The 12,821-nt window shown below is 32.2% G+C and overlaps 2 long non-coding RNA genes across 2 annotated transcripts; both read left to right on the top strand.

Annotated features, from left to right (window-relative positions):
- LOC110270235 lies at positions 1,009–2,486 on the top strand. The gene is made up of 4 exons (XR_002359539.1): positions 1,009–1,191; positions 1,622–1,698; positions 2,253–2,312; positions 2,445–2,486. It is a non-coding gene; the product is annotated as an uncharacterized LOC110270235 (long non-coding RNA).
- LOC110270236 lies at positions 3,906–11,936 on the top strand. Its single transcript, XR_002359540.1, has 2 exons — positions 3,906–3,952; positions 11,803–11,936. It is a non-coding gene; the product is annotated as an uncharacterized LOC110270236 (long non-coding RNA).

Below are 12,821 nucleotides of genomic sequence, written 5' to 3'. Positions count from 1 at the left end.
AACAATGCCTTAGCCAAGGGGTTTGAATGAATTAAGAAATGAATTTCTTAAGTCATTCATAATTCATTATAATAATGGTAACAAGTTAGAGTTTTTCAATCAAACCGTACTCTAAAAGTTAGCCAAGAGCTGAAAAGATGGAAGGAGTTATATTTTTTGTTCATCTTGGGTTTTTAGTAAAAATATTATTACTTCATACTATCGGGTCATCAAGGAGTGTTGCTAGATGCCAACCTTGATTAGTAAATTTAGTATGACTAATTTACTACCCGCTTAGTATTGAACCTATGGGGTCACACACTAACGAGCATTCTAATCCTTGGTAAATAATTATTTAATTACTATTTTGATTTGATTAAATAAATAATTATGTTAATTCAAATAGAATATTATTATATTCTTTGCTAGTACCATGAATATAATAATATGATAATTGAGAATATTAAATAATTAATTATTTATTCTATGATGAGTTTTAAATATGGATAAGATCCTAACTGATTCTATTTCAAATTAAGTTGATTCATAAGATTTAATCCTAAAATCAGTTACCAATATTATATTATATATAGATGTATGTGGTAAAAGAAAAACACACAACTTTTTCGTCTACCTCCACATACACAAATATTCCAATTCTTAGTGAAGAATTGCTGGTGCAAGGAGTTGCAAGAAATTTCTCAGTTAAATCCATTGGTCAAAGAGTTGACAACAAGAATCAGTCTTGGTGTGGATACACATAGTACCTTCGTACTATCGAAGGAGAAAGTTTCTTATTCACTAGGGTACTCAGGTATTGGCATCTAATCATCTTAGTTCAATAAAGTTTTAAGCACAAAATAGATCAATAGAATTACTTTATCACTTCTGCTGCGTGTTATGAACAATTTAATCCTCCAATACTGAGTTACATATTTTTTAACACATCCATATTTGGACAATTCTTCAACTATCTTTAGTAATTTCATTGTTAGATCGCACATAATATGCTCAACTATTTGTATCCATGATAAAAGAATGTTGAAGTTTGTGGTGTTTTCATGATAAGTTGAATCGTTGATCTAAGTAGAGCAAGGCACCTTTGCTTGAGATAGTTTTCGAGCCTGATATAAAAACCGGTGTTGAAGCAGCAGAGCATGCAGCAAAAATACAGAGATTGGTTCAATATTTGGGAGTGAGCAATAGAAATATGTAAGACGGATCTCTTCGTTTTGATCTCTTCGTTACATTGTTATATTCCTTGCAATTGAAATAAATTTTGTGATCTTAGCTATGGTGATTTTTTTTTAATAAATTGGTTTGGGGTGCAAGGTGGGGGAGCAACTTGAATGTGCTGATTTCAAAGCATAAACATGATGGTAGTCTTCATTTACCATCTAATTAAATTCTATTTATTTTAGAAGATGACAGTTTATATTTAGATAGATTTGTATTCAAATTTTATATTTTCTTAAAGTTTAAGGATAGATATGGGATGCACCTTATACATGTAGTCAACTTATATGTTAACCAAGCATTGAACATCAATTTATATAGTATTTATTATTTAATGATAATAGAGTCGAAGACTTAAATTCAGCTTAGTATGTTTTTTTATTTTAGTTAATTCTTTTTCTTTTAGGAAAACTTTTTCTATATTAACAGTGGTGGGTGCTTTTAGTATCTAAATCTACTATCAGCATAAGTACATAATTCAAGGTGTAAATTTCAGTTCACTTCTTAATTATTTTACTAATGTCAATCTTAGTACATGTATTATCTAAATATCTTATTAGGTATGACAAATTTCTCTTCTCTATATAAGGATCTAATTAAATAAGAAGCTAATTTATTTTTTTATTTCAATGCAATCCCCCAAACATATATTACTGACGTAGAAAGCGCAAATGTATGGATCACTCACAAGTTAACTTTTTCATACTAAGCATAATATGTATTTGTATGGACTTGGCATTTATACATATATTTTTTTCTCTAATTTTGGTTAACTTAGTTGTGACTTGATGCCTAAAATATTGAAAGTCTCAATGTTTATTCTTAAGCTTTTGAATATAAAAAATTGTATTGTAGGGTCAACAGACAGTACACTAAAATTTTGGGATTTAGAATCCTTTAAACTGATTGGATCTACTAGACAAGAGATATCTAATTTAGTATGGTGTGAGTCATGGTGTTAGCAATAGAGATTATTGGTGGGTTTGGATTCTACAATTTCTCTCTTTTAAATATTCTTATTGTGCATTTTTTTTCAGGTTCAGCCCATTATGTACAAGCACAAATATAGTGGAGGTCATGGTTCTCTATGGATTTTGGTAGATATTTTTGCTTAATGTTTCTTTTATGGTTCCTTTTTTATATGTTGATTTTACTAAAATTATTTGGGATCTAATTTCTAACAAGTAATAACCAGAACTTACTAACAATGAAAATGGACATGTTACCAGACAGCAAAGCTACAAAGGCTTCTCGATAGTGTAATATGAAGATAAGATCCATGGGTGTGAAGAATTTCACTAAAAAAACTATTAGAAGACATCACAAATAAGTGGTAATTCATTTTCCCAATTAATTTACTGATAGTTGTCATATACTTATGGGGTTTTTGTTGATTTGTTCTTTTTTTTTGGTACTTTTTTGTTTGTTCTTTTGTCATTTAGTTATTTCAGCATGCCTCAAGCTTTGATCAAAAAAATTTATCTTAAGTTACCAAGAATAAACCACCAGTTTCTTTCTTCAAATTGCTAAATAGCAATAGAACCTCCAACTTTTCGTTTTATGGATAACTGTTGTTATAATATACATATAATTCAGATATTTATCTATTTATTTTTTGAATTTGATTTGTTTTATTTTGTTCTCTTTTACCTTTTCTAGTTTTATTTCAATTTGAATGCTTCTTATTATTGATTATTTAATGGTGTTTTCTTTCAACTGCATGCCCCACCTTTTTTTAAGTTTTAAAGATATGTTATTTAACTATCTCTCTATTGATTTTTATTGTTTATTGTTTCTGTTATTCTGTTTTACTATGCTATCATATACATAAATATTGAGAATTTACTATTAACTATTAAGTGACGACTAATTATAAAAAAATTATAATAAATAATAAACAATCTTATTTTTATTGATACTCTTATATGAATAACACTCATTATTGGTTCCACTATGAAGGAAGGTGGTCAAGGTGATATATATATATGTATCTTCATGCTTTTCATGCTAAGACTTTTAACCTTCTTTCTTTATTTTTTTTTCCAAACAAAAAAGGTGGAATTCTTGGAGTCTAGGATCCGGCAGCTCTGCCTGATTTTTAGAGACATTTTTTTGCAACAGCCAAATTTATGGGATCTCCAAGCTCTCATTTAGATTTGTGGTACTCTAACTGTAATACCCTACCATACAGAGCTTTACACCTAGAATGTAAAACAGAGGTGGTGTGGTATTACGACCTCTAAACTAAAAAAATATATATAATAATATTGAAAAGGATATAGTATACGAGGAGTCTTAAAAAAATGATAAAACAAAAATCGTAAAAATAAAAAGTGCAACGCTCAGGAAACAAGATTACTTGCATGTGAAGAAACTAAGGTTCAAAAGCATAAATAAACAGAAAGTATGAATAGAGGGTCAAGAATATAAAACAACAAGCTCCTAACCCAGCCTGCGAAGCTAAGGATGGCCGGAGAATATTTACATACAGAAAATACAACCCATAGCCCGAAATATATGTTTAAAACCCTAGTTCTCTATAAATCTGTAGGAGGTACAAAATAAAACAATTACATATATATATATATATATAAGGAGAGTCTATGTACATATAGCAAAGGACCAAAAGTAAAATCCCAAGATTAATCCACTTCACTGCAGAAGCTCCAGACGTCTACCGAGGTGTCTCTCGACCTGCACCTGAAAAATACAACATTGTATGGAATGAGAACCGGGGGTTCTCAGCATGGTAAAGGTGCCACGCATATAAGATATAAGGTCCTGGGAATGCCAGAGGCAATCCTAGAACGCCGTCACTCGGATATAAAGCTTAAGGAACTTAAAACAGAAGCCATAAGTGGTTGGTCATCTAAAGGTTTTCAAACCTAACTAAACTTAACCTGTACACTAAACTTCTTCACCTTTCCTCCATTCTTCCGTCGCCTATGAGTTGCACAGACAAACAAGCAAAACAAGGCAAACACAAGTAGTTCACAAGTAATACGAATAACAATTATAACAAATAGCAAGTTATAATCAGATAAGCAATCCCATATAGTTCACAAGCAAGCAAATCAAACAATATTCACATGATGTATGACTGTCCTATGACTGATGAGTCTCATTTATCGGTTATCAAGCCAATTTGACAAGTCCGGCTGCTAAACCCTTGGACTGTCCCCCGTCGAGCATCCTCATGATTCTATGCATAGCTTTTTCTCTTTTCATTCATAATTCAAACATTCATATATATAACTTTACTCAATGGGGGTTATCATTCCCGGGAATTTATACGTGCCCAGTCACCCTTACAACGTAGGGTCAACAGAGTATCGAGTCTCAACCTGGAACACATGGTGACAAGCCACGGAACTTTACCTAGGGAAACTTGTATCTCAGATAATCATTTCACATTCATTTATTAACATCTCATAATCATTCATTATGGCTGTAAAGTCACTTTATACATCATATGTTTGCATCTTTATACATAGTTTATTATAACCCAGAGCAAGTGGGGCAAAACCACAACCTTTGTATCTACCCGGGGAGCCTCTATACTAACCAACCTAGAGCAAGTGGGGCGAAACCATAACCCTTGTGTCTACCCAGGAGGTACGTTCTCATATACCCAGGAGGAACAAAGGAGGGGATCCTAACCTCCCACCATCTTGCTGGGGGTGATTTTACAATACCAGGAGAAACAAGGAAGGGGATCCTCACCTTCCACCATCTCGTGGGGTCGCACTTTCAAGAAAGAGTGCTCAGATGCAGCATTTATTCCTTTCTTTAGCCAGTTTTATAATTGAAATAGTATATAGCCACATCATCACTTATATATCTTATAATTGCACTTTTATACGTACTCATCATAACCCGAAGCAAGTGGGGCGAAACTACAACCCCTGCATCTACCCGGGGAGCCTATATACTAACCAACCTGAAAAAAGTGGGGTGAAACCACAACCCTTGCATCTACCCAGGAGGTACGTTCTCATATGCCTAGGAGAAACAAAGGAGAGGATCCTAACCTCCCACCATCTCACTGGGGCGATTTTACAATACCAGGAGGAACAAGGAAGGGGATCCTCACCTTCCACCATCTCCTGGGGTCGCACTTTTGAGAAAGAGTACTCAGATACAACATTCATTCTTTTCTTTAGCCAATTATAATTTAAGTAGTATATATATACATTTACATTTGCACCCTACTTCCTCATACCTAAATCATCACTTCTCAAACTTTCTTCATCCCCAAGTTACCACCTATTTCTAGATTCAACTCATTACTAGGCTTACTAACAAAATCTAGGACCAAAGGAATGAAAATAGAGGTTTAAAGGTTTGAAATTAAGCTTTAAAACACAAAACTCCATTTTTGCTGAAAAAGGAACCACGCGTACGCGTGGACGTGCAAATGGACCAGTTCGTGTACGCATCTCCTTATTAAACGTACACATTTACGCCTAACAAAAGCTCACGGTTGCGAATGGGAGATTCGTGTACGCATGCACCCCATGTCACGCGTATGCGTGGACATGCATCCTGACCCACTATGCATACGCATAGAAAGGGGGCAGTGACGACAGTTCACAAATGAAGTGTATGCGTACGCCAAAATTCCATATCATACATACGCGTGGGTCACGCGTACTACGCGTACGCATAGGTTTATTCGCGTACGCATAGAAAGGGGGCAGTGACGACAATCTGTAAATGAAGTGTATGTGTACGCCAAAATTCCATATCACACGTACATGCGGGCCACGCATACGCATGGGCCACGCGTACGTGTGGGCGTACGTTTTAACAAAAATTTGACTAAGTTAGAAAAACCTGCAGAATTTCAATTTTTAATCCCAAACTTCCGACGTACATAACTTTTTTGTTTTAAATCATTTTTCCTCCGTTCTTCGAACGGCGTAAACTTCAAGAACCCAATTTTCATATAAAATAAATTTGAAACCATTTGGGGGTCTGAAAACCGAGTTATGGCTCACCATAGTTTGATCAAAAACCAAATTTACACAAAACTTCAAAGCTCAATTTTTACAAAAACCAAACTCAAAACCACATCCTACTCATACAAGTAATACCATAGTACAATCTATCATTTACAGCACCACCATCATCCAAATCAACCATTCCTCAATATTATATCATTTCATACATAAACTTTCGTGACTAACTAACAAGGTCATCACTCATTCATCATATACATACATTCAATCTTTAACACTTTGCCAGTCATCATCAAAGCTTCATACAACATTCTATACTTCATCCTCAATATAAAACCACAACCAACTCCTAGCTTAGTTCACAATTATTCTCAAGGCACTAAATAATTTAACATACACATGCATTCAATTCCTACCCTATGGTCATGTAGCCTAAGTTTTCACATAACATTATATATTAAATACGTGAAACCTAAACCATACCTTGGCTGATTTCTATGTATTATCCAAGACAACCCTGCAAGACAAGCTCACAAGCCTTCCACACCGAAGTTCAACTCTAGCGCCAACCAATTTTCCAACTAAGCTTCCAATGGCTCCAAAGACTTCATATCATACATACATACACACCTAACACATATATAACATATTTATACCCAAAATTCAATACCTAAAACACTTAATCAATGAATTAGCTAGGTTTCTAGGATTCTCACCTTACCAACGGGAAATTGGGACACGACTCGGCAAGTCCACCAAGTTGATTCGATCCTAAACACTGAAATTACACAAAATCTCAACACCAAAGCCCAAGAAATTCGAAACTGGAAATGAGGAAATTGAGGAAGAAAATGTGACTTTCTTACCTTACAATATTTTGGACTTTGTAGAGCTCGACGTCGTGAACGCGTGGTTGCAAACGGTGCGACGATCGGAGCTCCGAATCAAAAGTTATGTGGATTTGATTGAGAATCAAGGGTTTGGTGCTTTGGGGTGTTCTTCCCCCTTTTCCATTGTTTCCAGTGTGTTTGTATGCTGCAGGGAGAGAATGAACTTCAGCTCATTTTATTTAATGAGTTGGTTGGGCCCACAGGCCCAATTCGGCCCGTTCGGTCCAATCTTGGGCCAAATTCCTTAAAATTAGTGTCAAAATTGTTATTTTAATTAGCACTATCCTATTTTAATATAAAATTCACATTTCTAATTTCCTTTATTAAAAATTAATTTATTAATTAATTATTCGCTAATCTTTACAGGGTTTACACTAACATCTTGCAATCCCTGATTCTACTGCTTTCTTTCTTAATAACAAGTGAATATGTAAACTTTTGTGCATCCCTTACTCTAGTTTTTTCTTTGTTGCAATCCCTTTTGTTTCAGTTTCCTTTTTTTTTAAAGTTGACATTTGATTGATGGGTTATTGCGTTTATTTTTTATTTTAATTTTTTTTAATAGTGGTTTTATATTCTTTTAATTTGAGAGTGACATTACTATTATATTTTTCAATATGTTTTTTAAGCATATTTTAAAATCTTGATTTTTATTTCATATAACTTCTCTAGAATCTTATTTTTTCAATACATTATAGACTAAGATTCTTAATATTCCTCCTTTTGAAACCTCATTTTTCTTTTGTTATCTTTTTCTTAGGCTTTAGTATGAGATTGGGTCTATTCTGATGTGAAGTATTTCGAGCACATCGCTTGATAGTAAATTTGATGATGTTGATAAGTTCTTTTTGGCATTTACAAGGGTTTGTTGATGAGAATGAACATTCAACCTATATCTACATTAATTTGAATAAACAAGTAAGTTTCTATAAGATTCTTTAGTGGTGTACCTTTGTGTATGTTCTAATATTCTATTATGTTGTCATTAATTATTCATTTCAATTATCCTTGTCTAAATATTTTATATCTGATTTGATTAGTAACTATTGTGCCAAGACTTTAAATGTCCTCATGAAGGAACCGTGGATCATTCTAGATTATCAAGGGAAAAAAAAGAAAATTTTCTTTCTTTAGTGTGCATGCAAAAGATTTTTTGATATCTCACTCATACATAATCAAGATTCTACTTTTTAAAGAGGAAAAGAAAACAGAACGAATAACAAATAAAACACAGAATTTGACAGTTTTTAGTTTCTTTTTCCTCACTTGAGAGCAGATGCATGAAATAGGACATAGCTGAACTTATTAATAAAATTAACAGATCCTCCATTACCATTCATTTTATTAATAAGATTTGAAGAATCACAAATGGGGCCACTAGTTTTATTTATGGGTGAGTTACGTTCGTTCTAGTTTGTTACCTTTTAGATTAATGGTATGTATCAATTGTTTTGTAATATTAGTATTTGATATTCTTCTTTCAGTGGTTATGTTTTTGTTCGATGAGGTGGATTTGGCTAGCGTTAAGTTTGAATATTTGTGGTTTGGGGTGAATATTTATGGTTTGTTGAGATGGTGAATTTGTCTCTTTATCTTAAAAATTTTATATGTTTGTCAAATATATGCATTTAAACATTTTTTTTTCAATTTTTCTTTCAAAAGCCTATGTTCCTATAGAATTAAGATAGTTCTTTCTTAGACTCTTTCATTTATGAGAACCTATTATTCCATAATGAGAGTTTAGAGATCAACCATTTTGCATTATGTGCATTGTGCATTTTGTTTTCTATCAAAATAACTATTTATGTTTCTTAAATGATTTAGGGCTATGAAGTTCTCAAAAAATTTGCTTATGTGACTAATAAATTTGATAAGAGAGCCCTTGAGCAATTACATGAGTAAGAAGATTCAGTACTTTGTTGTACTTAATGTTTTATGTTTTTTTTTTCGTTGTACTTAGTGTTCTATGCTCTTTTTTCTTTTTCATTTTTGTTGAAAGTCATGTGCCTTCTCTTGCTTATTTGCTTTTCAAAGAGTTGGGTGCATATTTGCTTTTCAAAGAGTTGGGTGCTTATTTGCCTATATATTATGACTTCATTTTTTCCATTTCAGGGATATAATTTTGATTTAAAATATTAGATTGCCATTGTTTAATTGAGTTCTTTTTTTATTACAGAGAATTCTGCACCACAATTCCTAATGATTTTAGATTCAGAAAAAATTAAGGGATGTCATACGTTTTTTTATCCACTTAGTCATTTATCGATTTATTTTATGGTTTAAATCATAATTGTGAATTTCTGACAACTGACAGTAGATTTTGTACACTCTATTCTCCAATTTATTTCCTTTTATATTAATGGTATATATCAATTGCTTCGCAACATTAGTATTTGATATTCTTCTTTTAGTAGTTATATTTTAGTTCAATGAGGTGGATCTGGCTTATGCAAAGATTGAATATTTATGATTTGGAGTGACTATTTATTTTTTGCTGCTTTAGCTTTCTTTAGCTTTCATTATTGTATATTTACGCTCTAATTACACATGCTACATTTTTTCAGCTAATTTTTGTTGAGATGGTGACTTTGTCTCTTTATCTTAAAAATTTTATGTTTGACAAATATATGCATTTAAACCATTTTTTTTTATTTTTCTTTTGAAAGCCTCTGTTCCTATAGAATTAAGATAGTTCTTTTTTAGACTCTTCCATTTATGTGAACCTATTATTCTATATAATGAGAGTTTAGAGATCAACCATTTTGCATTGTGTGCATTGGGTATTCTGTTTTCTAGAAAAATAACTATTCATATTTCTTAAATGATTTAGAACTATGAAGTTCTCAAAAGACTTGTTTATGTGATATATAATGTTCTATGCTCTTTTGAATGTCCATAATTGTATTTCTCTTATTATCATTATTATTTTGATTGTTGCTCTTTTAATGTATATTTATAATTTTACATTACTTTTGTGGTATTATGTAGCACGTGAAGTCGGTGATAGTGTCATTGTAATGTTAGATCTTAATCCTAGGAAATGGCTCTTTTTCTCTGGTATGTGTTATTATCTATGACTATTAATAAGTTTTAGGATTAAACATATGGGACTATACTTGTCAAAGCATGATTTTACACACAGACAACTTTATGTTGCTCTTTCAAAATTAAAAATCAAAATCAAAATTAAGAGTATTAGTTTAGAATAATTCATCAAGGCAGAAGGTACAATCATAGATGTTATTTATACTTATAGATAAATTTAATTGATTATATATAATTTTAAAATCTATTTAATATGTAATTTTAGATATTTTTATTCTTCTATAAATTTGTTATTTTTTTTGTATGAATTATTTTTGGATATTTATTCACTTTAATTTACAATTTTTCTATCATGTATTTATTATAATTAAATGGTAATCTTAATCTTAACTTATATGTTTTTACAATTTTCTTAAAAATAAAATTAGATCATTTTATTCTTACAATCTAACTTAAAAAATTTATACTTAACTAGTTATTCTAATAATAATTTAATATTAACTGACTTTTATTAAACTTGGCACATCCTTGCGACACTTCGCTAGTATATCAAGAAAAAAAGCAAATAGTGCATGCCATGTTGCAGTTACATTTACAAAAGGTGTACATTACAGTGCTGTGATTAACAAAATACAACAATATATGATGGATATTGTCTAAAGTTCAGGGTGTTCAACAAAATTCAATGTCATGTAATGTAAGAGTCATATTATGATGAAGATTATTTTTTAATAATAAACAAAAATTATATAATACATATTTTTTAAAAAAAAAATTAATTACAATTATCAGTTTCTCATTTTTTACTGAATTTTGTTCTTCTTTAAAATATGCATTGAATTCATTTTAGAAATGTACATAAATCATCCCAAAGTTTTAAGCTTTTCAAATTGAATATAACTCGTCTCAAGGTAGCATGATTTATAGTGTTTTTAACCTAAAATACTATGGGGTAACACGATTTATGTGCAAAAGAGTAACTCACAATACCCTAACACGATTCAAATGCAAGAAAAATAGTTAGTCTATGTACATACACACGTATTTTAATAATAAGTGTCTTATATTAGAAGAAAATGTATTTTAATACTTTTTTTGTGTTAAAAAGAATTAATAACAAATATTTGACACATTTAAGAATAAATACTACATGTCAAATGTAATACCCTACCACCCAAAACTTTACACATAGGATGTAAAATAGAGGAGGCGGGGTGCTACGACCTCTAAAATTAAAATATATACATATAATAGCAGAAAGAATATAATAAACTAGGAGCCTTGAAAAATGGGTAAAACAAAATCGTGAAACAAAAAAGCGCAACGCTCCAGAAATGGAATAACTTGCGTGTGAAGAAAACTATAACTATCAGACATAAGATAATAAAAGTAGGAATAAAGAGTCAAGGATACAAGACAACAAGCTCCTAACTCAGCCCGCGAAGTTAAGGCTGGCCGGAGAATATTTACACGTATATATATTTACATATCCAAAACTCAAATGTACATACACAAAATCTTGTCTCTCCATAAACATCTAAGAGGATCAAGTTATGCGGAGAGAAAGTTAAGTACACATATATACATTACTGTACAACAAAATAACCCAGTAACCACTTCGCCTCAGGGGTCCAGATGCCTAATGAGATGCCTCCCGACCTACATCTAAAAAATAACAACGTAGTATGGAGGTTCTCAGTATGGTAAAGGTGTCACACACATATGATATAAGGTCCTGGGAATGCCAGAGGTAATTCTAGAACCCCGACACTCATATTATAGAGCTTAAAGAATTAAATAGAAGCCATAAAAGGTGGTTTACTAAGAGTATCTAAACCTAACTTAACTTAATCTTAAATCTAAGTCCCGTACTGCCATTCCTCCATACCTCCATCTCCATTAGCATTTCACAGACAAATAATCAGATAAAGGCAAGCACAAGAAAAATACAAATACTGCAGGTAACAAATATACATTTAGCATGGCAAATACATTTAGGCACACCCAGCTAATGCACAAAAAGTAACTAAAGTAGTATGCATATGATGCATGCTTGTCCTATGGCTGATGAGGCTCATCTGTCGGTTATCCAGCCAACCCAACTAGTTTGAAAACCTTAGACTATCCCTCAACGTGCATCTCCAAGAGTCTATGTATAGCTTTTTCTCAAATAATCAATATTGCTCAATGGGGTTAATATTTCCGGGAATTTATAAGTGCCCGGTCACCCTTACGTCGTAGGGTCAACAGAGTATCGAGTTTTCAACCTGGTACACGTGGTAGCAAGCCACGGTACTTTACCCAGGGAATATCGTATCTCAGATCATTTAGTCATTCAAGCCAAATATCATGCATGATCATTCATTTGATTTTCAAGCCAAGTATCATGTATGATCATCCATAACATTTCATAATCAATTCAGCTTTTCAGCTTTACTTCATCTCCAAGTTATCCCCATTTCCTAACTTCATCTGATTATCAGGTTTATTACTATTATCAATGACTAAAGGACGGAAAATAGAGGCTTAGAAGTTTGAGATAGAGTTCAGAATGCTAAAAATCATATTTGCGGAAAGAGGACCCACGCGTACGCGTAATTCACGCGTGCACATGGGAATGTAAAACTGCAGCTTGTGTGCGCGTCCCTTTGCCATGCGTACGCGTGGGTGAAAATTTTCATGTCACACGTGCGCGTGGGTCACGCGTATG

Source organism: Arachis ipaensis, chromosome B03 (genome assembly GCF_000816755.2).
Source record: "Arachis ipaensis cultivar K30076 chromosome B03, Araip1.1, whole genome shotgun sequence".
NCBI classification, from domain to species: domain Eukaryota; kingdom Viridiplantae; phylum Streptophyta; class Magnoliopsida; order Fabales; family Fabaceae; genus Arachis; species Arachis ipaensis.
The sequence above is the reverse complement of the archived record's forward strand: the minus strand, read 5'-3'. Positions and strand labels throughout refer to the sequence as shown.